At 44.6% G+C, this 23,094-nt stretch overlaps 1 protein-coding gene across 6 annotated transcripts in view; it reads right to left on the minus strand.

The window, feature by feature from the left end:
• MICAL3 (microtubule associated monooxygenase, calponin and LIM domain containing 3) overlaps positions 1–19,681 on the minus strand; it is a 168,015-nt gene extending 148,334 nt beyond the window's left edge. For 3 of the 6 annotated variants that reach the window (XM_017804703.1, XM_017804708.1, XM_017804702.1), the window contains exon 1: positions 19,395–19,680. The gene's annotated coding sequence lies outside the window, so the exon portion shown is untranslated. Of the gene's footprint in view, positions 1–19,394 lie in introns of all 6 variants that reach the window. The other 3 variants (XM_017804706.1, XM_017804705.1, XM_017804707.1) reach the window with 3 other exon arrangements.
• Between the last annotated feature and the right edge of the window lie 3,413 nt (positions 19,682–23,094).

Below are 23,094 nucleotides of genomic sequence, written 5' to 3' on the forward strand. Positions count from 1 at the left end.
CCTCAAAATCCTACTTTTTCCTCTATCTGGTTTCTGTGGATCCTCAGATACAGAACCCTTAAAAGCTTTTTCTCCCTTCACAGCATCATGTCCAAGCACTAGCAAAGCCTGCTACGTTTTGCAGGCTCCAGCGTTAACCAGTGCTTCGTCCTACATTTACCCAAATTCTCTCTCGGCTATTTAATGGATTTCCCCACCAGCCTTGGACAAACGCATGCCATGCACCAGATGTCCACTCACCCAGAAGCTCCCAGCCTGCCACCAAGGGGAAAACAAAACAAAAAAAAAAGGTGGGCAACGGCTCTTAATTCTTCTGTGCTCGGCTGAACAGCGTTCTCCCTCCTGCGTGCTGCATTCTGTAGAGCCACTGCAGTGCTCAGAGCAAGCCGGCTCGCAGGAGCAGCTGGAAAACAGCCGTGCATCTCCTAAGATGAACGCAGGTGTCCATCCCAGACCGAGGGTGGTTCTTGCACAGCAAACCTATCACCTACAGCCCACTGACCAGAGGGTGGGTCACAGTGACAAGTGGCCATTGGAAGGTGATAACTAGGGCAAGAGAGAATAATAAAGCCAGAAAAAATTGCCCGCGTGTGTGTAGGAAGGGAAAAGAATAAGTGGAGCAAATAATGAGTGAAAGAATGGAGTCAGTATGCAAAGAAAATTATTTACTGAACAGACTATTCGTGCTGCTGACCTCAGTTCATTCCTCTCCAAGTTTTAACTCCTTACAGTCGGGGCTCTGTCTGGGAGAGAAGGTCACAGCTCATCTCCACCACTGCCCTCCCACAACCATTCCAGGATGTAACAACCAGATCCTGCAGGTGAGGACATGCCAGCAACGTTCTGCTGCTCCATTCCAGAGCTCTAGTAAATTCTCACAAATTAGAACACACATACCAAAAGCCTGGTCAGTTCATCATGTTTTCGCTCTATACCTCTCAAGAAAAGCCCCTCTGAACCCAGAGCTGAAAAGGGTGGCCAAGGTTCATATCACCACCACTTTTAAGACCTTCACAGAAAGGAGAATTTTTCTGCAGTACCTGAATATTATCAGGTTATAAAAAGTTGATGTCTGCCAAACATTCTTTTCCACAACAAGGACTGCTGTATGCAAGTTAATCTCACACCCATGACCTTGTTCTTGCCACCTAAAGATTTTGCTGCCATGACTGAAACTCCATAGACACCGCACACATTTAACTCTGGCATAAACTCCAACCTGTCACAGCAATTTGTATTTCGCACAGCAGGAGCTCTCCCATCAAAGGGGAACACTAATATCTTTTGCATTTCTACCTGGGGAAACAGGACAATATAGTCTTTTACAACTGAAAAAATATATACATTAAGTCATTGCTGCATTTGAGAACAGGCTCACAGAATCTACTTGCTCTCAGATTCCCTGATTCTTATTAAGGATATTATCTCCATACTGGAGCCTACTCATTGAAGCAAGGAGCAAACCCCAGTTAAATCGTGCAATATGCAGTCTAAAGACCTAGCATTTAAAGAAACTTCTCTAAATACAAAACAAAGCACCTGACTTTGCAGACAGGCTGAAGGCTGCTCCCATTCTTTGGTCATCTGTCAGAGGACTCCATTCAGTCAAGTCAGGAATTAACACTGAGTATTTGCAATTACCATTGTAGCAAATGAAGCACAATTCTAGTAAATAAGCCAACTTAGCTTAAGCTAAGACAGCTGTTAGAAGAACCAAGCTCAGCTACCCACTCTTGTGAATCATTTCCTGAATTGCCGTAATTAGCAAGGCATTGTAAGGCAATTCATCCTTAAATCCAACAGAAGTAGTTAACACTCATCTTAATTTACTATGTAATCTCAGAGCACTTTATTCCCAGTCAGTTACAGAGCCTTTCCTTCAAGACTCACCTCTGTTGCAACACCAAGAGGAAAAGGAAGAACTGAGACCAGTGTGCAGCAGGCACTGGAGTGTTGGGCCAAGTCTGACCTGTGCATCTTGAACCTACTTGGCCATCATGTCCTTTCCTCTTTTTTCACTACCCTCTCTTTCGGCTTTGTTGTACTTCACCTTTCTGAAACTCTTTGCTTTCCTAAAAGTCTAAAACCAAAGCACTCTGCTCGACAGCTGAACACACCAGCAGATGCTGACTGTGAGAAAGCATCACGCCTCTAAGTTATCATCACTATTTGCATGAATGCCACCATTTTTCACTACCATCAAAAAGGTCTTGACTGCCTGGGATGTTTTCCTGTATGCTGGTTGATCCCTATGGGTTTATGAAAACTGTTAGCTTCTCTCCCACTTGGAGATCCAGACTTTTGATATTATAAACCTTGAGCTCATTGAGAGTTTGATGAAGCATAAAATAAGCATAGTTTAACAGTCAGATGAACAACAAAGGGCCTTTTGTGATAGCTGGAGAGTACAGGAATGGAGCAGCAAGGGAATGAGGACTTGGAAAAAGACAACCCCTTATATCTAGAGGTGACATTCTGCAACATGATTAATCATTTATCAGTGACGTGATATGATTTCAAATGAATGCAATAACTTTAAGTGTAATTGTTGTCCTGACACAACCCATCTGAAGACTTTAGATCAAGAAAGAAAATTATACAAAGTAGAAACACTACAATGCTGGAGGACTACAACGTGATAAGGAAATCTGACCTCTTGAAAAACATTTTCTTTGAAATTTTTTGGCAGAGAGTAAAGTCCCCAGGTTTTTGGCACAAGGAAGACTTACAAAATGCTTCTCCTAAAAAAGTAAAGTTATTTTTCTCATATAATAGTACCTTACTGCTCCATGGGAGCTACAGTTCCAAGGTGATTATCTCAAGATGCAGCCCACTGTAAGATGCAAGAATTCATTACAGGTGAAAACAAGTAATCTTTTTATAGCAGAGAATGAAGGACAGTGCACAGCGGCCCCTGATATTAAACATTTGGTTTTGGCAATATTTCAGTTTGGGAACATACACCATTTAAACTCGAGTAGAGGAATTCTGAGGAAGAAGAAAATGAAGTAAACAAGTCATCTCCTAAAACAGTTTCAGTTAGCCCTAGAAAATGGGAGACACAAATGTACTTTTTCAATCTATCCTTTCAGAGGATCACTAAACATTTTAATTCCTTCTACCCTAACACTGCAGCATTTTAGGAGACTGTTGCTTCAGTAACTATTTAAAAATAAACTCTCCAGAGAGCACACAGCACTAAAAACAAGCCTCTCCAGACTGATGAGACATCTAGACAATGGTCCAGAAAAGGGCACATTAGCAGAAGAATTCTCCAAAGGAGGAAGCAAACATCTCAAGTGACAGTCTGCAAGCAATTTAGCTGGTTTAGATCACAGCTGATACTATACCATTTCTAAATTAGCATTAACCAATTCCCCTCCAAGAAAATAACACAGCAAACTGGACAGCTAATCCAGCCCACCAGACATGCCCTGGACACACTCTGCATTCCTACTGGCTCCCTCTGTTAGCAACAGGCTCATGGCAATTCCATTGTTTCTCCTCCATGCACCAAAGAAGTTTAAGTCAGTAAAGAGCAAGCAGGGGGAAAAAAAATGCTTGTGGGGAACATGAAACAGAATGAGGACAGTGGATTGATTAAAGGAAGGAAAACATGCAGGAGGAGGAAACCAGAAGCAACTCAGAGTAACAAACATTACCAGTGCACTTTGAGGGCACCCAGAAAGCCAGTTTTCCAGTGGCACCATTCCCTGAGGTGCAAGAATAAAATACCAGAAACACAGTCCACCATTGCTGGGATGCCAGACTCCATCCCAATGCTACTGAAGTTCAGTCTAACCATAGCCAGAAGAAGGTTCTGCATTTTGGGAGGGAAAGCACTTGGTAGGAAGATGGGAGGGAGAAGTACAGTCCAAACACAAACAAGCAGACCTGGAGGAGATGAGAAGGGGGCTACACATTGTATATACAGCATACCCCTCAAAGATCTCCCTCCTATTCCAGAGGGAACATGGATCACACAACTCCTCCCTCCCCTCGTGCACCACACCGTGAATACACTCAAGACCACACTGTATGAAGGATTATATCAGCAGACTGCAGAGCTGGCTCAATGTACAAGCTGGCCACCTGGAATACCTCATCCCTCTTCTGATTGTGTTAAGTCCCATCACTGTCCAGGTAGGAGCTGAGACTATGGAAATTGGAACAAATGTGGTACAAGTGCAGAGAGGTGTCGGAGGGACGGTTCCGAAGCAAGTCTACTCAATGTCATAAAGCCTGACCACGCTGAGTAGAGCTGGAGATAAGGGAAGATGTGCAAGGGCATTTGTCCTCTAGGCAAACTAGTCATTCCAAGACAAAGGTTCCCAGATGACACAAATATGTATGTCTCATATACCTCCTCATAAGCCCACAGTTTTTATTTTGCAGCTTTATAAGTATCCCACTGAATGACGATGTTGATTCACATCCTGAAATAAATCCACTGTCAAATAATATTCTATTCAGTATAGAGCTCCCCAGGATTTGCTATTCTAAACATCAACAGAAAAATCATACCTGCTTTCTTCCACTCCCACCTGCTTTATTTAGGGAAAAAAAAAATCTTAGAGCAGGGACTTCTTTACTGTGTTTTAATGTAATATTTGGCACAGCAGAGTCCTGGCACAAGTGATGCAACAAGCACTGTATGTAATGTAAAAGAAACAAGACAACTGTAAGGTGCAACGATGGGCTCAGCTATAGCACATCAGCCTTTTCTCTGTGAGGAAACACTGAACACCATCACTGGAGAATTATTAGTGGAGATCTGCTACTAGTGCTGTCATCTTCCAGATAACTCTTCCATTTTCACATATACAAACTGCTGTCTTTCTGAAGTACTGAAAGCAGACCAGATATCACTGACACCCAACCTCTTCCTGTATTTCCTGGATGTGTAAGCAATCCTACTCTCCCTGGAAAGTCTACAGTACATTTAGATTCTGTTTATAAGCAGCAAGAAAGGCAACATGAGATCTGGAAGAAACTTGAAGTACCAGGTGGGAGGCACTGGCCTTCCCAGACTCACCAAGGAAACTCTACACAAAGGCTCACTCCAGACCAGCCTTCCTTTACAATCCTTTACAAGAGGCACAGCTCTAGAGAATTCTGAATGGGAGCTTTGCCTAATTAGTGAATTAGTGAAGCGAAGTAAATCATCAAAAGCATGCCACGCTCCCCAAAACTGCTTACCCTTCCTGACACAGCCTAATATGGTTTTGTCTTTCCCAATCTGAGCACAACTCTGTTTATACCAGATGGAGTACCATATACCATGTACACAGACTGCTATTAAAGAAATTACTTTCTCACACACAAAAAAAAAGACTAGTGAAACACTGTTAGATTTGACTGTTTAAAGCATGACTCCTAGGCAAAGATGTGCCCCCATTCCTCATTTCTGTGCACATCAATGCAGAACAGAGGAGATGAGAAAGTCTGTTGTCCTCCCTTTCATTCTTTCAGTCACATAACCATGGTGTTGCAAGTGTTGGAGGACAGTCCTCATCACAAGATCCAGAGTAATCCATTTACATGGGTATCACTCGATTGCTATCAATTGGCTTGGCACTCTTTAACTGGGTTCGAGTTCAATTTGGTTTCTGCTTGCTCTTAGATTCAATTCTTTAATAAAACCTGGGAAAAAAAAGTGAAAGCAAGTGTTAAGTGGTGCAAATCACTACAAGCTGCAGTACCTCACAAAAATGGAGCAGAGTTTATACCGTCTTTTTCACAGGACCCAACAAGAGAAGCCCTTTTTAATAGTTGTGTGAGTTTACACAACACATTTAGAAACACAAAGAGAAGGACAAGAAGGGCCTCCCAACCATCCCGTTAAACCAAGGCGGTTTCATCAAGGCCATAAAGAGATAGAAATGTTAGATAGGACTCACGTGGCCACAAGCATTTTCACTTGCTTGGCAGAGATAACAAGATATGATCCCACAAAAATGCTGCTGTTCTGCCTACATTTTAACTTCCAGTGAGAACTCTCCCTACAGACCAGGGGTAAAGAGATCTTACTAATTTGAAGGGATGTCGCTATAAAAGTTATGCTATCCATTGTCACTGTAGTTCAAGAGTTACTTAGAAGAGTAGAGGATTATACCCTGAGACTTCCTGAGATGTGTCACCCAAAGTTCATTCCAAAGAATCTTTTAGCCCTGATAAAAAGAAGGATATAACTCCGTAAAGCTTGAAAGAAAGAGATTTATTAGAAACCTTCAATGGACTGCAATGTCCTCTTCCCTCAACCACATCAGCTCCCAGCAAGCCTTGCCTCACTTCAAAGCACTGCATTTTGAGAGGAGTTATTTCCAAACAGCAGGGCAGAAAGCAGTAACACAGAACAATTTTCCCGCTGGCCAAAGAGGAAGTCGATTCAGTAAGTGGGCTATTTCCCAGATTTTAATTAAGCTGTACAACTGGAATCCTAATGCAGGCAAACACAGCAAAAGACCCATAACATAAGACAAATATTCCCGGATCGAGGTTGGAAACAGTCAGCCCAGAAAACTGGAAACTGCAAGATTTTACCTTTATTCTGTATCCTACAACAATGTCTGAGATCATCAGTCTAAACCAGAACTCCAAAATTTAATATGCTACATAGGAGCAGAAGAAGAAAACACGTCTCTTGCGCAGAGAGGCTCCAGTTCAAGGGATGAGATGATTGCTGGACAAGTGGATCGAAAGAAAGAAGGGAACACAGCAAAAAGGCAAAACCACTCAAGATAGGTGAGCAGAGGCCTATTCACTCCACTGCCACGTTGTTCTGGTTCAGTCAGCTCATGGCAGAGGAGAGTGTTAACAACTTCTCTGAAGGTAGAAGACGAGGCAGCTTAAAAGATGTTTATGGGACTCTTCTTCATGATGGCTGAAAAGCATCCATCCATCTTGCTCATCTCAGGATGAACAAGGCTTTAGTAATGCCTAAAAGTCAGCAGCATTAACAGGCAGGACTATGTGTCAAATTCTCCACAGTATGCTACTCTAGATGACAGTCAGAAAGGGCCAGGAAAATCAGCTTATGTCTGTACTTGTAGGACCTCGCATAGGAGAGATTTTCAGTAAAAATGGTCATTGTTTTGAACAGTTGAGTGTCAAGAAGAAATCCAGCCAAAGCAAGGGCAGCCTAGACTGGTTTTAACCATGTGGCTAGACACATGAGATCATATCTCAAAGACACTGTGGAGAAAGAATGAAAAAAGGTTAACATATAACAAGGATAAAGATCTGGGAAGAAGGCAGAGATGACAGGCTGAGAGAGACAGGAATGCAGTATAAAAGTTTTCCCCACAGTTTCCATAGCTTTCTTCAGTGCCCCTTCTCAAAAAATGAAATGCAGTATCTCATTTTGTCTCCTGCAAAACCAACAGGTTCAGAACAGTTCATCTCTATTGAAGCAACCAAGTTTCTGTCCTCAGCAAGGAGCTATGATGCTACTGCCCACTTTAGCAGAAGAGTTATGAACTCTCCTTAGGAAGTGTGGGATGAAATACATTCCTCTTTCCTAAAACTGAAATAGTTCTATTGTTAATTTACTTCTGTCTAGAAAGAACAAGAACTTGCATTTCCTTTCCTAGTCTTACTGAATACTTTTGAATGGAGTAAATTTCAGTACCTCAAAAAAAAAAAAAAGAAAAAAAAAGAAAAAAGAAAGAAAAACATCCTTCAGTTTTCTCTTGCTACCAAGCCAAATAATTGCTGCTTGATTAAACTTTCAAAGGGGAGAAAAAAAAGGGGGGGGGATATCAGAAGAGAGGCTGCCCACACAGGTGAATAACCTTCCCTTCCTTAAATTGTTTCCCGTATCTGGGCACTCCATTTCTATCACAAACCACTCCATACATAAGAGTATCACAGTGCCTCTTCAAACCAAGATACAACACAAGCAGAATGAGAAGAACCATGTCAATTTATTGTTTACACAAAATCGAATGCTGTTAAGAGCCCTATCAGGTTATCAACTATGTATTGCAACTACCCCAACTTCAGGAGGAATCTACAAGGACAGACAACAAATAATTCATTGAAACTGAATTCACTGCGTGTCTCAAACACTCAGCTGAAATCCAAATGTTTTCATACCATTCACACACACCATCTATGTGCAGATCTCATTCCTTGGAGTGTTCCTGGGGTTCTCCTAGATGCACTTTTCTCTTTCTCCCTCTCTCTTGTGCAATTACAACATGAGATGTCATTCATCTGGGAGAGGGAGGAGGAGAAAAAGGAAGGAAAGGGTGGTGATTTGATGTTCCTATGCTAGCTTACCTCTTGCTCTGTCTCCACGGTTTTGGGCTCCCCTCCCAGTAAATAAACAGTGCCTGCCTCTTCTATCTTATCACATCACTTCCAAATAGCAGCATGAGCACCAGCTCTGTATCAATGCTACTTTATTTCCACCATCAAATTACGAACAGCATCTCTGTAGCTGACACCTGTCACATCCTGATAGTTTGCAGGGGTCAGGTCAGTGCTGCTGGGAGACCCAAGGAAAGCCCTAAGAGTAAGCTCAGCTCCGCAGTGGAGCTTATGTAAAATCCCCCTTCCTGGATTGACCAGCGGGAACTTCCTTCTCCTCCCCTTTTTAGAGGAAAGGTGAGATTATCTTTAGGATCCACTACAGTGAAAGCACTTGCCCAGGAAACCTCCCCGGGATCACATTTGCGCTGGGAATCGCTCAGCAGTACTGGAACAGCCCCACAGTACACGGAAAAAGCTGCAGTTCACATCCATATATCACCAACAGACACAGTGTAAGAGCAGCCCCAATGGCAGGTGTTTGCTCTGCTCGTGTCTGTTGTGTGCCAGGACCCTGCACACAACAGGTGATGCCCCTGACTGACAGCTACACTGATGGAAGGTTTTAGTGTAGCTCCAGCTTCAGCCATAAGTGAAAGGATTTTTCCACTCCAGGTTGTCCATGTACAAGCTCTGCTGTTGCTCTCAAGGGCAATTTCCTGTGACACAGTTGAAGTGGAAGTTTTCTGACTCTGCCAAGGACAGAGAGCAGCAGCACGGACAGTCCTCCCTTTACCTGGAATACCCTGAGTACTACTGTGAGATGACACTAGCAAGACAGCCCTTGTGTTTGCAAAGGAGAAAAAAAACCTAATCCATTCATGGATTACTTAAGCGACTGAGAAGTCATTTTTAAATCCTGCAGGAAGAGAGGAACACATCCAACTACAGACCAATTCCACCTCAGCTTTCTCCAAAAGCAATGTATCACCAGCTCTCCATTACCATGTGTACAACAGGAATTTGAGTTCTCTTGTGGAAAAGTAACAGCACTGTAGCCTTTATCAAGAGACTTGCACCTGCAAAATAACTGAGATTTCTCATGTGAGGCATGTTTGCAGGATATATGAAACCCAGAGAGGCAAGAAAGCTTAGAATAAAATGTCATCCTGACCTCAACCAGCTGTGTTTAGGCTTAGTCCACAAATATACAATCACACACTATTTAAAGACCCTTTCTTAACACACAAGATAGTCTGGAACAGGATTTGTATTCACATTTACTGAATATTTAAATTCAGATACTTGTCATTCATAACCAGCATAATTGTTATTTCTTCTGCACAAATACTTAAAAATAACCGGCAAAAGAGAACTATTTATGGTTGTCTTATAAAGTTAGAGAGGAGTTCCCCTGTCCATTAATTTAATAACTACAGGATTTCCAGTGTCACCAATTAGCTATAAGGTGTGCCATACAGCTGTAATTTAGGATATGAATAAATACAACTCTAGCATATCTAGTTAATCCATCTACTTGCATACGAGTACTTTAGCAGGCTAAATACAAACATACCTGTTTCCTTAACTGCAGTGTGACTTTTGCAGCTGCAGATGAATGTTTTAGTGGTTTAAAGGGACACCAGCAACTTCAATCTAACTTTGGTTTTGTGCAAGAAAGCTTTCACAGACTCTCAGACCAGGAGAAATATTCCCATGATTGAAGAAGTAAATTCCCATGCAGCGAGTTATTTTTACCAAACACATCCCTGCAGTACAACGAACCCAAACACAAGTGCTGAAAATGTGACAGTGAGAAATAAGTAGAATAAGCATGTTCTCTAAGAGAAATACAAGGAGGTATTAGCGTAACTATTGGGAAAAGCAGCCTATTTCAAGCAAGCTTTTAGCTATACATAGAAAATCTTGTTTATTGGGTTCTTTCAAGCTGGGTTAACTTGTAGCTTTCCTTTCAAAGTTCGTAACTAAAACATGCCTTAATGGATACAGTTTCTGTATATCCAGCTTGTCCAGTGAGGGGCCATTTATTTGCCCAGCTTCCCTAATCCCCCTACACTAGCACAGACAAAGTGCACTTGAAGTGCAGAATAACCAAGAGCACCAATTTTAAGTCTAGCCCTCAAAGAGGTTTTCCACAGATTTTTTTTTTACCTTTTGTTAAACTTTCAAAGCAGTACAATAGGATGAACAAAGAAAGCAGCAATTTTTGTCATGTCAGACTTGACAGTAACTTTTGTCGAGATGGAGGAATCCTTTCCAGCTGCTCCCGAGCTCTAACCTCAAATGGATGACTGCATGAGGTAAGACAGGACTTCTTCAGAATATAGAATTAAGTCATCGCAGTGAATGGGTAAGCAGGTTTTTATTATTATACGAGAAGGAAACCTACGTTTAGAAGCGGCTAAGTATTAAACACTCTTAAACACGTCTTAGGACAACATCCTGCAGAGATTAAGCCTGTACCATAACACAGTAACTCAACTAAAGGAACAGACAGGCAGGCATTACAATCCCTTGCACTGCACTTATCTGAGATAACAATAAAAAGGCTAAAGGCGAGACAAGCAGCAGCCTGTGCGAGCCGCGGGCGGTGTATGCGGTGCCTCACGTAGGGGTGCCATAAGCCCTCTGACGACGGAAGCACCAGCGGCACTTTATGACCCCGCGGCTGCCGTGCCGCGGGTCACCGGCGCTCCGGGCGACGAGGCCGAGCGGCACCGACGGCCCTCCGGGAGCACGGGCAGCCCCCGCGGCCCCGCTCCCGCTCCTCCTCCCGCGGGACTCAGGGACGAGCCGCGCGGTGTCTCTGCCCAACCCGTGTAAGCGGGTCACGGCGCCGGCCCGGACAGCCCGCGGGGGTCGCGTCCCGCGGCGGTGCCCCGTGTCCCGTGTCCTGTGCCCTGTGCCCGCCGCGGCCGCTCCCCGCGCCGCGCACACACCGCGCTGCGCCGGGGCCGCTCCGCCGGGCGGTGCCGAGGCGCGAAGCGGATCCCCCCCTCCCCACTCTGCCTCCCCGCAGCCCCGCCGGGGGTCACTTGCCTTGGCCTCATGCTGCCGCTGGTGCCGCCGCTGGTGCCGCCGCTGGTGCCGCCGCTGGTGCCGCCGCTGGTGCCACCCGGGGCTGGAGCGCGGCGGGACCGGCCCGTCCCTGCCCGCCGCGGGAGGGGCGGCTGCGGCGGCGGCAGCGCGCGCGCACCTTGGCAGCTCGCGCGGCCGCGACCCCGCCCACCCCGGCGCGCGCGGGCAAAGCGCCCACCCCTCCCCTCCCCGCCCGTCCCTCGGAGCGGCGCACGGGGAAAAAAAGGGGGCGGGCGGCGGGAAGCGGCGGCTCCAAGCGCTGGGCACGCGACGAAGAGGAGCAGAGGAGAGCGACGGCAACGAGAAGGCAACAAGTGGCGCCGGCCAACGCGGGTTGTTCCCCGCCCACACGCTGTTCCCCACAACAGCCTCTCCGCGGTCCCCCTGCTCCCCCCCGCCCCCCGCGGTAGTGGTTCGCTCCAGGCGCTCGAATCGCAACAGGCCGGGCGGGGATTGGCGGAGACGAAAAAAGGGGGCGGGGCGAGACGCCGACCGTTTAACACACACATACACGCCCCGGGGGTCGGGGGCGCGCCCTGTGTTCTGGGAGCGCGCGGGGCCGTCGGGACGCGTGAGGGAGGCGCCGAAGGAGCCGGGCGACGGCACCCGAGGAACCGGCGGGGGAAAGGCGGCGAATCAGACCTAAAAAACGGCCGGGGAGGCGCCTGTAAAATCGTCACGAGAAAGGGCGAAATACATTTTTGGGATCAGGGCTGGCTGGGGAGAAGCTCGCAGCGGTGCTCGTAGCAAGCCGTCCTGTCGGGATCCTGATGCGCTCGGGAAAAGGCTCCTTGCCCCCGCGCTCGGCGACAGGAGCAGTGTTACAGCAGGTGAATGCTGCCGTGCTCCCATTATCCTTGTCTCCTGCTAATCGAGTCAGCTCGGGAGACCCAAATATTGCCTAATCCCTCGGGTGACACTGAGGTGACAGTGCTGGCACGGGCTGCACAGGGGAACGACAGAGCCCTGGTCTCCAAGAGAGCGCTGAGAGGAGCACAGAAACGTTTAGTGTGTGCATGTGGGATCACAGGTATAAATAAGTACGCACATCTCCCTTTTCATTTGCTCTCAGAAGCCCCTGGTTCCCGACTGATCCAGCAGGCAGGAGGAGCACGGTCACGGCTGCCCAAAGACATACACATACGTTTGTGTACTGTTCGTATATAAACGTGTCCTTCCTAGCTGTGCACTTCAGCGTGTACAAGCAGTGCACACGTTTGTGCTGCCCTGGCCACACTCAGCTGACAGTGCCCTTGAGCCCTTCAGGCGAGGGAGCCAGTCAGTGAGCACCGGAATGGAGCAGGAACGCAAACTAACACAGCGCCGTCCATGATTCAGGGATTAGGAGTCAAGCACAGACCCAGGAAAATAGCGACAGTAATAAGTACACCAGTTTTCCTTCAAATAGGCTTCTTCAGCAGAGATAATTCGAACACCTTTCACATCCAGAACCACACAGTTCTAGTGTCGCCAATACCAAAGCCACAGTCTCACGACCCTGGCCGAAGAGAAGTTTTGATCTCCACAGTCTATTAGAGATTTTGGCATGAAAAGCAGTCAGGTACTGCAACAACACACGATAAAACACCAAACAAATACACCAAACAGATATCATTCATAAGAGATGCATAAAATGAGCCCATGATATGGCTGAGCAAATTCTTACTACAGTGTGGTGTGACAAATATCAGCCAGAAGTGCACAATTCCCAATTCACTGTCTATATCCATGTTTGAGAACAGATGGAGGAAAGCCTTTAGCTGATCTAAACTTGGCTCAACCCACCCTGTTTACTGATGGTGTTTCCATGAGCACAGAAATTAGAGCTACTGGTTGCAATCACTGGAGAGCCTCAGCCTGCTGATTCAGCTTACGTGCTGGAAAATCTGGCAAGGACACCTTTCCTTACCTGAGCAGATGCACAAAGTCATGCCCATACAAGTACCAAAGGGTAGCAAGAGTCAGGGGATTCCAGGGGATATTCCCCCTTGGAAGTCACTGAAGGTCACTGACAGAGCAGCTCTCTGCAGGTGAGGCAGCAGCTTCTACTACCTGTTCATAACCAATATATCAAGGTGTCCTTCTCTGCAAAGATGCAGCTTGGGGATGTGTTAGATTACTGAAAAATGAAAGCGGACAGAGGAGTGGGTTTACACAAAGTGATTTGGGAGACGTTTTAAAATGCTCTCACTGTCTGTGCAGTGATTACTGGCTGAGCGCTCTGAACAGTCAGGAGGAGGGCTGGCAGTTTAACAGTAATCTTTGTAAAGTGCTAATAAGGACCCAAACAATTCCCATTAGGGAACTGGAGAGTCATCTGCACTCTAGCAGGAGGCTGCCTATGGCATCCACAGCAAGACTTGTACGTCTTGGCTCGATATTTCGGAATCCAGCACCAGAGAGGCTTAGTCATATGACAGGGTTATTTGCATCATTATGCTGTTGGATTCCCAGAGAAGTTTTCACAATGCACTGTAAGAGGAAGGGTTTAAACAAGTAGAACTGAAGGAAAAACAAAGCACTATACTGCCTCTGCATGTCCCTTTTCACTGCATGCACGTGGTGCTCAGAGTGGGAGGAGGGTGGCAGGCAGTACTGTACAGAACTTTAGGCTCATAAAGCACACTCACAAAAACTGCAACATCGGTACAAAACGGGCTATTTTGCAGAATAAAAGCAAGTTAAGGCAGCTGAAATCTTGCATCACAGCCTGGTAGAAGCTTAATGTTCCAGACTGGTGATGTGCAAGGGAAGTCCACCACTGTGTTTTGCCTGAGGGCTTCGCAGAACTACTGGTTTGTACTGGGCTGGGTAAGTCACCTCGCCCCAGCCAAGCAGTGATTGACTCCCTGTGAATTCGTGCCTGCAAGCTCAGTAAAACTGGGTGTTGGCACTCCAGAAGTGACCGCTAGTAACCACACCAGCTGTTGAGGAAGCAATCCCAAACCAGCCCAGGGAAAATATTGTGGTTCAAGATTGAGGTCTTTAAAGGAGGTGAGCTGCTACTGCTCAAAATAAAGTCAGATTATAATACAGTGTCCCCTCTTGAAAAGTCTATATAGCAAAATAAGGCCTGCTTTTCTTATGTATTCTGTTTCTAGGAGAAATTACTGAAAGTTCATAAGAGCTAGGTGTTGCTCCCAGGAGTATAGCAAGGGAGGGAAGTTACAGAAGAAAATTTAAGAAAGTTTCTGGTATCTCTACAATATCAAAGCTATTTTCACAGTAAAAATAGCCAGGGAATCTTAAATTCTATTCTGACAACCTTCCAAGGCTCAGGACTTGCCAGGTGCATGACTGCTCCTGTGGGGATTTGTAATCTCTTTAAAAACCAAGAACAGCAAATTCCACTGGAAGCATACTGTCCCAGAGCAGAGTCCCCACATCTGGAATTAGCAAGATAAAACACAGCAACTGGATTTTCCAACAAGAAGATGATCACCAAACTACAGCACTGGAAGGGATACTGAGAGGTCATCTAACTCCATCGCTGTGAAAGCATCTCTGCCCCATCTGTTTTCCCCCTTAAAGACCTCCCCAGTGCTGCAGACACCACAGTCTATCCAGGCAAGATGGTCTTTCCTCACAATTCACTCTTTTTGCCTTTAGAAAAAGTTTTCCCTAATGATTAACCTGGATCTTTTCTACCATAATTTACATCTACTTCTCATCCTACCCAACAGAAACAAAATGTTTGTTCCTCTTACTCCTGCAACAGCCTTTTAGATGCATGAAGATTTCTCTTATTACTCCTTACTACATTCCCCAGACCTAAAACTCCATTTCTTCTTGCCTGTCTGCCTGGTTTACATTGTGAGACTGTTGATTCCTGGTGTTCCCCTTTGGTGGCTCTCACTGTAGTCCATGTCTTTCCTGAATTTCTCTGTGCAGGAACAGCATGCAGCATGTTCCCAGTTGAGGCCTTACCAGTATGATGCAGAATGGAAGGAGCACTTGGTGTGTTCTGCAAACATCGCTCCTGTTTATACATCTTATACATTTACAGTGCCAAAGGATTTTATTTTTTTTTTTTTTTACTTTCTACATCAGTATTTGTAAAAGTCAAGGCCACAACATGAAACCAAACCAACCACTGAAGCACCTCCATTGATGGGAACTCTCATCTCCTGTATGCAAACGTTTCTGTTAAAAGTCACTGTATTTAAAACTACCACCTGCTGGAAGCAGTTTAATCAGGGATCTCCTTGATGAGTTATAGTCTTGTTTTCTCATGCTTACATTTACTTGGACAGCTAGAGCCATTTTTTTTTAATGCAAAAGTAATCTCTATACAAATCAGCAGCTGAGCACTTCCAAAAGATGAACTGTTTCCAGAAGAAACTGAAGGACTAGTCTAGTCTAGAGAGGTCTTAAAATCTGCTGTCTTCTGCAACTGTTAGCAGGAAGAATTGCCCAGTTCTGGAGGAAACATAGCACTGACTTCCTAAGAAATAACACAGGTATTCTACCTGTGTTTGAAATGCAAGGCAGAAGTCACCAACCACCCGACATTCTCCTGTTGCAAGGGATTATTCACTGCATAGGCATTTGAATAGCTGTAATATTTATGAAATGATGCTATCCAACCCCCTTCCACCACCCTGAACACACATGCACACCCTAATCCAGACTGATGTTGTGTGCTGGGGTGGGAGCTGAGTTCCAAATAAATTGCTGCTGACGTTTTGTTACAAGAAAACAAATACAAGTTTGTAATTCACTTGAAAAAACCCTACCAATTGGCTCACTAAGAAAAAGTAGAAACTTCTCTAGATAAAAACTTCTGCAGTTAAACAGGGAAATAAAAAGATGGCCCATCAGAGACAGTAAATTTTGATCACGTAGAAAAATGTTTCTAACCCTCCACACTGAGAAAATAAGCTTTCAAACAGGAACCAATAAGGAAAGTTTGTACATGCAAATCTGCTGAGTGTTCAGGATAGACTTTAGTACTTGAAAACTAAATTCTAGGCGCTGGGTCTGTGCACAAACACTGTAGACAATTTCACTGTTCTCAGATTTTTCCAAGCAGTAAAATCCAAAATAGCAGCTGAGTTTGCTGCTATGACTCAGGACTGTGGGCATATGAGAAGCTGGTGAGAAACGCACAACTTTCACTTCACTATACTGTAAAGTTTTAAGTAGAAGTAACCCAGAACAAAGGCTACACAAGGGCAGAAAACTCCCTCCCAAAACTGTACATTATGCTAAGGGCTGGGAAGAGTAGCCCAGCCGAGTTTCACTTCATGCTTCCTTTAGGAAGCACAGCTCAAGTGTGTGAAGAGGTGCAAGATCAGTCAAAGCAGTAAAACAACTGCTTGCCAATGAAGAAAACACAGATATTCAAGAAGACAATACCCAGATGAAGTACTACTAGATTGTTGCCATACTATGCAATTAATACATTAACCAAAAAATCAGAAGTACAGCATTTCCTTGTACTAACCAAAATGAGCGGATTTAAACATACCATGGTGAAACGTAAGGAAAAGTCCTGCAAGGTCGTCATTGAGACACTTTATTGGTTCTTCATCTAATTTGGGCCATAAAATTCCACACAAGAACTGCCTGTAAAGTTGAGACTGGTTTGCTCCATGTAGCATGCATTAAGGTCTAAAAGGCGTGTTTACTATGTGGAGTTTGGATTAATGGACAGCCTGAGCTATGTTTCCTATACTTGTTTTTAAAGCAACAGCTTTTTACTCCTTTAACCAAGTGCATAGAGCAGCTCCCTTGTGGTATCGTCTAGAAATAACTGACAGCCCCAAATCTCAAACAGATATGGGACAAACTCTTAACCATGGTTAGGTTCTCTTTAGCAAAAGGCTCTGTTGTCCTGGCTGAGAACCTTATTGCTTTACTAGTACTACTGGAATTGTCCTTTGACAAGCTATAAAAAAGACTCTACCTATGTTCCATTCAAATTCATCACTGTTTAGAGAAGTATTAATAAAAAGGGAAAAGTAAATCAATGAAGTCACTTTATTGATCCTGAGAACATGAAACTACTATAAATAAAACGTGTCGATGTTGTTTTACGGATAGGTCAAAGTCCTGCTAAGGGTGTGTTTGTCATTCTAATTTATGTGCAGCTTCATCAACAAAGTATTTGCTATTGCAGTATTGTATTTATTCATCTCCTGTTTTCCTCCCCCACTGCCAGAACATCTGCTAAACGTTTCTGAATCTAAGCTTGTTGGGATAGGGCCCATTACTTTTACATATTTATGAACTGTGTGGTACACTGGCACTCATTCAGCACAGGCTGCTTCCCAAGGCTCATGCGCGAATGACATCAACCGGTGTGGGTTTATGTGCAGGAGATCCACATGTGCAGGGGTCACAGAGGGGGCTCGAAATCCAGCTACATCCAGAAGTATTTAAGCTTCACTGCTGCTGAGGGACAGAGCTATCTACTAATATATGAATGATGCGGGAATGCAGAAGAGGAAGAACAGGTATTTACAGTGTCCCCAGGAATTGTAATGAAGAGTAATGGGCTAAAACTGAATGAAAAGAAGTTGTATCTGACTCCAGAAACATCCAGAAATATCACCAAAATATTTTTCAGTTTGGTCAAACAGTACAACAAAACAAAAGCTACTATGCTCGTGTTAATTACAACAGGCGGGACAAAGCAGAACACAGGACTGGTTCTGGGGATGGAAAAATTAACAAATAATTAATTTCTGATTTCTGGGTTTTTTTTCTGTAGTAGCCCAGCCTCTCATACCAACAGTCACACAGGCACAGCTTTATACTATTTACACACTGAGGGGAGTGTGTTTGGTCGCTATTGTGCAGGGCACTCACACACGTGACTCCCATTACACGAACAGAAGCCGTGTTCATAAACTGCCCTTCTGTGCCTGGGCTGAGTGGACCTGTCCCTATTTGCCTTCCCAGCTGGTTTGCAAACAGTGCCTTTCCAAAGTCGAGGTTGTAAGATTTTCAAACCTCGTGAGAGAGAACGTACCCCGTCTCCTCTCAACTGTGAGAGCTCTGAGGATCATTTGTCTGCCTAAAGCCATGCCAGCAAAAGCACAAGCACAATCGCAGCCTAATAGTCTTAATGAGATTACAGCCAGAGATGCCCCAGTGCTGCCGTCTGGCCAAGGAACAGAACAAGCACCAAATTCATCTGGAGGAAAAAAAAATCTCCTTGGCTTTCATGTGACCAAGCTGTAGGTTGATCGAGATTTCAGATCTATGGTGAACAAGATACCTTTCATTTCTTTTTTCCTCATATTTCCTTATTATTTTTTTTGTAATGCATTATTTTTTCACAAAGCAGCATATTCTTTTCACAGATCTCTAGGTTTCACTAACATTTTTCAGGACAGAATTAAAAACTGATGATCATACTGCTCTGTAACATGATTACATTTATAGATGCCTATTGTTAGCCATGCTTGATTGATCTCACCCATAGCTACTGTCTGTGTGCTTGACTATGACATCCATGTGGTACAGTGGAGCACAGTTGATATTTGCCAATATAATAATTCCTTCTATCAGCAGTTTATCTGGTGCATCTGTTTGTCTCACTGGAATGAAGTTGCTTGTAACTCTATCCTACATAGGGCAATCTTTCTGCACCTGTTCAAGCATTTGATTTACTTACTGCTTAAATTCTTAATCTCAGCAAAACCAAATAAGTTAGCTTGTATAACAAAGGCTGGAATGGCGAATGAAATGAAAAGCTGATCTAGTACTGTATTAGCTGGCTAGAGCACAAAACCTGGTATTAAGGTACAGATTGTGCAGTGCTCGCTGCAAACTGCAGATCCTGCCCTGCAGATCTCATCGAGCTTGCTATGAGAAACCTGCTGCTGACGGGTGAGGCTGCAGCTCCTGCAGGAATTCACGCCTAGGACAAAAAGCCAGCAGCGCATTCATGGATTTTGCGTGAAGCCTAGAGCCAGCACAAAAGAAAATCCCTCTCCTTAGACACAAGAACCCCCAGAATTTGATAGTTAATTACAAACAATAAATAACATTTGCAGCAGGAGGTACGAGAGGCCAGCTGGGTCAGTACTCACAGAGCGAGGCTGCGTAAGTGACCTTCTTCCCACATGAGTCAACTCCTCCCCGACAGGTGCTCATAGTTCTCCCGCCTCTGCAAGGGCTGCCATCTAAATTAGAGCCCCCTCACCACTCCTCGTGCCCTGCTCTCACACGGGTTTCTCCTTGGAGAGCTCGTACTAACAATCTTCTCTTTCTCTAGGCTTGCCAGGTAAAGCCAAAATTTAAAAGAAATGGGATCTCAGATGCAAATCGCCTTCTGTAAGTCTTTCCCGGAGCATCTCGCAGGGTCTCGAGGAGGCTGTGTGATGATGGGCCTGGCTGCCAATTCGTCACTGTTGCCACAGTAACGGAGCAGTGGTCCCCCGTGGCTCGCTAAGGGAGCGGCAATGGGAGCACCGAGTGTGTGTATTGCCTCCTCCTTTGAGGATTCCTCTGACCTGGGTAATCCACACATTTCTTAAAAGAAAGGCTGTTTTATACAGAAGGTATTCCCCTCACACCCCACATACACCCCACAGCCCCCCCCGCCCCGTTACTCCACTCACGGAGCTCTACAGCATCTTTAAATCTTGTTTGCATAGTGTAGGAAAGCTGGCACAGCCCCGGGAGAGCTGCTGGCTTCCTCTGGGAAATACCATGTCTTGTGAAAAGAGGAGAAAAGAGACCTTGTTCTGGTTAACATGTGAACACGAGCACACGCTCAGCAGTGTTTGAAGAAGTGCTAGGACAGAGCGATATAATCTTGTCTCTGTGAGCAGGTGAATGAGCAGTTGAGACAGCAAAAGGGTATTTTTCTGCCAAGTGTTTCTCTGCCAACACAACCAAGCACAAGTGTGTCTGTGAGGCCCTATTACAGCTACAGGGAAGCTCAGGGCCGGCAGAATTCCTTTGTTCCTGTCCCCTCAACTGAAAAGTCTTGGCGTTATCCTTCCTGAGCCTTAATATTGCTGTTTTCTACTTATTTTTGTTATAACATTGACATAAACAGTATCAGTAATGGTAGGCAGGACAGTCCACAGCAGCAGAGACCTACAGAGCCTGGGCTGTAGTCAGAGAAGCAACCAGGACTGCAGAAGCAGGCGTTATTTTGCTGGACAATGAACAATTCAGCCTTGTTTTGCAAAGCAACTCCTTGGATAGTTAAATAATACCACTTGTTTATGAGACAGACTATTTATCTCATCTTCTTTAGAAAATGTTGCTAATGCTTCTTTGTTGCTTTCCTTATTATTCTCTCTTAAAGCCAAGTGCTTCTTTTAAGGTAATGGATTTCCTCTCTCAGGATGCCAGTAACAAACACAGCTCTGTGTGCATGTAGGTGGTGTGGACAAAAACAAACACACAAGTAAAACCCACACATCTGCTTTCTTAACTAAATTTCCTGCCCTCACTTTCAACTCAGTTCGTTTGAGTGCTTTGTGACAGTGGCTCATCCCAACTTGTTAGGTAAGGACAAAATCCAAACATCATGACAAGGGGTTAAGTACCTTTTGCCCTATATAATCTGAATCAGCAGAGATGGGACTAGTGCAGAACAGCAGTATCAACCAGAAGGGTTGAAAAGACTTGAACTAGATTTAAAAAACTGTGAGTGGGCTAAAAAGAATCTCAAGCTTTAAAAGCAATAACAATTCTAATCTTTTTACTTGTCTTTGCCTTCAGACTGAGTTTTCTAGCTTTTCTCCAACACACTACGAGGATTAGAAATTAATTTGGTTTAGAAAAAAACTTCCATTTAGCCTTCATTTACAGGATTCTGAAATGTGGGACTTGGAGAACATCACCAAATACAATGATGACCATGACAATGCCACTAGGCTTGGCAGAGCAGAATATCTCTGCAAAGTAGGAAAATCCATCTAGGCCCAGCCTCAGGAAGTCTGGAGCCTTCACATTAAAGATGCTGGATTTAACAGCACCACCCACACACCCACAGACACACCCCCACACACCCTCCCTCCTTGCATGGTGGCTTAGTGTAGTGGCTTGTTCAAAATTAGTTATGAGTACACCCAGAGTTATAAGCATCCGGTTCCACACAGATGTGAGCGTACTAAACCAAATGAAAGCATATTATAAAAGTTCCAGTTATCACAGGCATTTGGTGGCTGCTTCTTCAATAATCTTAAATGAGAATGCAGTAAGATCAGAAACCGAGCTGCACACTTAGTCTTACACAGGGAAAATGTTGGTTGGTACATATAATTAAATATATCTGTTTTGGTGACACTCCCTCCCCCGCCCCATCCCTCAGATATTTTTACGCTTGGCTTAGTGGAAAAGACTTGGTGCCTCTGGGCGTGATTGCATGAAGCCATTCAAAATGAAGCTGTCCCCTGAAGAAGACAATCCTGAGAAGGAATAGTGCTGGGCTAGCAGAGGGTATGAAAGCAGCAGAGGAATGAAGGGGAGAGGAGGTGGCTGGGCTTGGCCTGTGGCACCGAGAAGCTTTTTCCATTTTGCAGCATTATCTTCCCCCAGCCAGAGCTATTTAATGGGATCACAAGCGCTGCTGTACCATTACTTACAGAAGAGGGTATAAAAATGACAGCAGCTAATAAGCACCAATTTCTCATCAGCCGCCTCATCAGGCTAATTTCACAAACAGAACATTTCAGAGGCTAACAGGCTGGAAATGACATTCCGTCTGCTGGATGCAGACCAGCACAGAGAGACTACATCCCTGTGCCTGGACACTTCAGTCCCAGCCACAAACAAAAGGAGGGCTACCCTAAATGTATGTCCACAGGAGGACACAGGCTTCATAAAATGAGCTGGAATGCTAAAGACGCAGCACAGTCATTCTTCCTAATGATTAGGAGGCAACAGGAGTGGAAACATTGAATGTTCCTTTGTCCATAAATGTCCAGGCCACATTCCTGGTTCTGAACTTCCCTCACAGAAAGGAAGGCTTTGTCTGGAGCTCCCGACTGAGGACAGCAAGAAAGCCTTAAAAAAAAAACAACAAAAACTAACCCAAACTTAGTGGACCAGGGTGAAAAACACCTCTAACTGAGGCCTTGGTTCAGAGGAGGCATTCACGCTTCCAAGGGAAGAGGCTGGCTGATGTGAAGGGCAGAAACTGGACAGAGATGTGTGTGGTCTGAGAGCAGGATAAAGACAGGGAGTGTGTGTTTATGTGTGTAGGAAGGGAGCAAACTGTTGGTAGTGGGAGTGCAGTCCATGCACATGAATTATAGATGTCAAAGCTGAAAAAGAGCTTGTTGGCCTGTTCACTTTTCCTGCTTGTAGCCACTGAAGATTTGAAAACGTGAATCTTCCACTCATTGCACCAAAGGAACTAATGCAGTATATCTGGTCTAGTATCATCAATCACTAATTAGATAATTCTGACCCAAAAAAAGTGATGATTGGTTCTTTCGAACACTGAGGTTCATTTTGCTCTTAGTATCACTATCCAGGTTTTTTTGAACATACAGTTAAATTTTTTCACTCTGATCTGTAGTTAGGCTTGTTAGGAAGTGTCTGTGCTGTCTTTCTATTTTTAAAATATGGGCCCACATTTGATCAGGTTTTGCTTGAAATTCTCTGGTGCACTGCTGGTAAAATTAACTCACAACTAGTTTTCAAGGCTATTGTAATGTTGTCACCACACTAGAATATATTCTGTGCTAAGTGATTTGGATATGCTAGGCTTTTTTCACAGTATTTCCACACCTGATTTGCATGGAGATCCTTGCTCCTACTTGTCTA

The sequence above is a fragment of the Lepidothrix coronata genome, unplaced genomic scaffold (genome assembly GCF_001604755.1).
Source record: "Lepidothrix coronata isolate B3197 unplaced genomic scaffold, Lepidothrix_coronata-1.0 Scaffold10, whole genome shotgun sequence".
In the NCBI taxonomy this organism is placed as follows: Eukaryota; Metazoa; Chordata; class Aves; order Passeriformes; family Pipridae; genus Lepidothrix; species Lepidothrix coronata.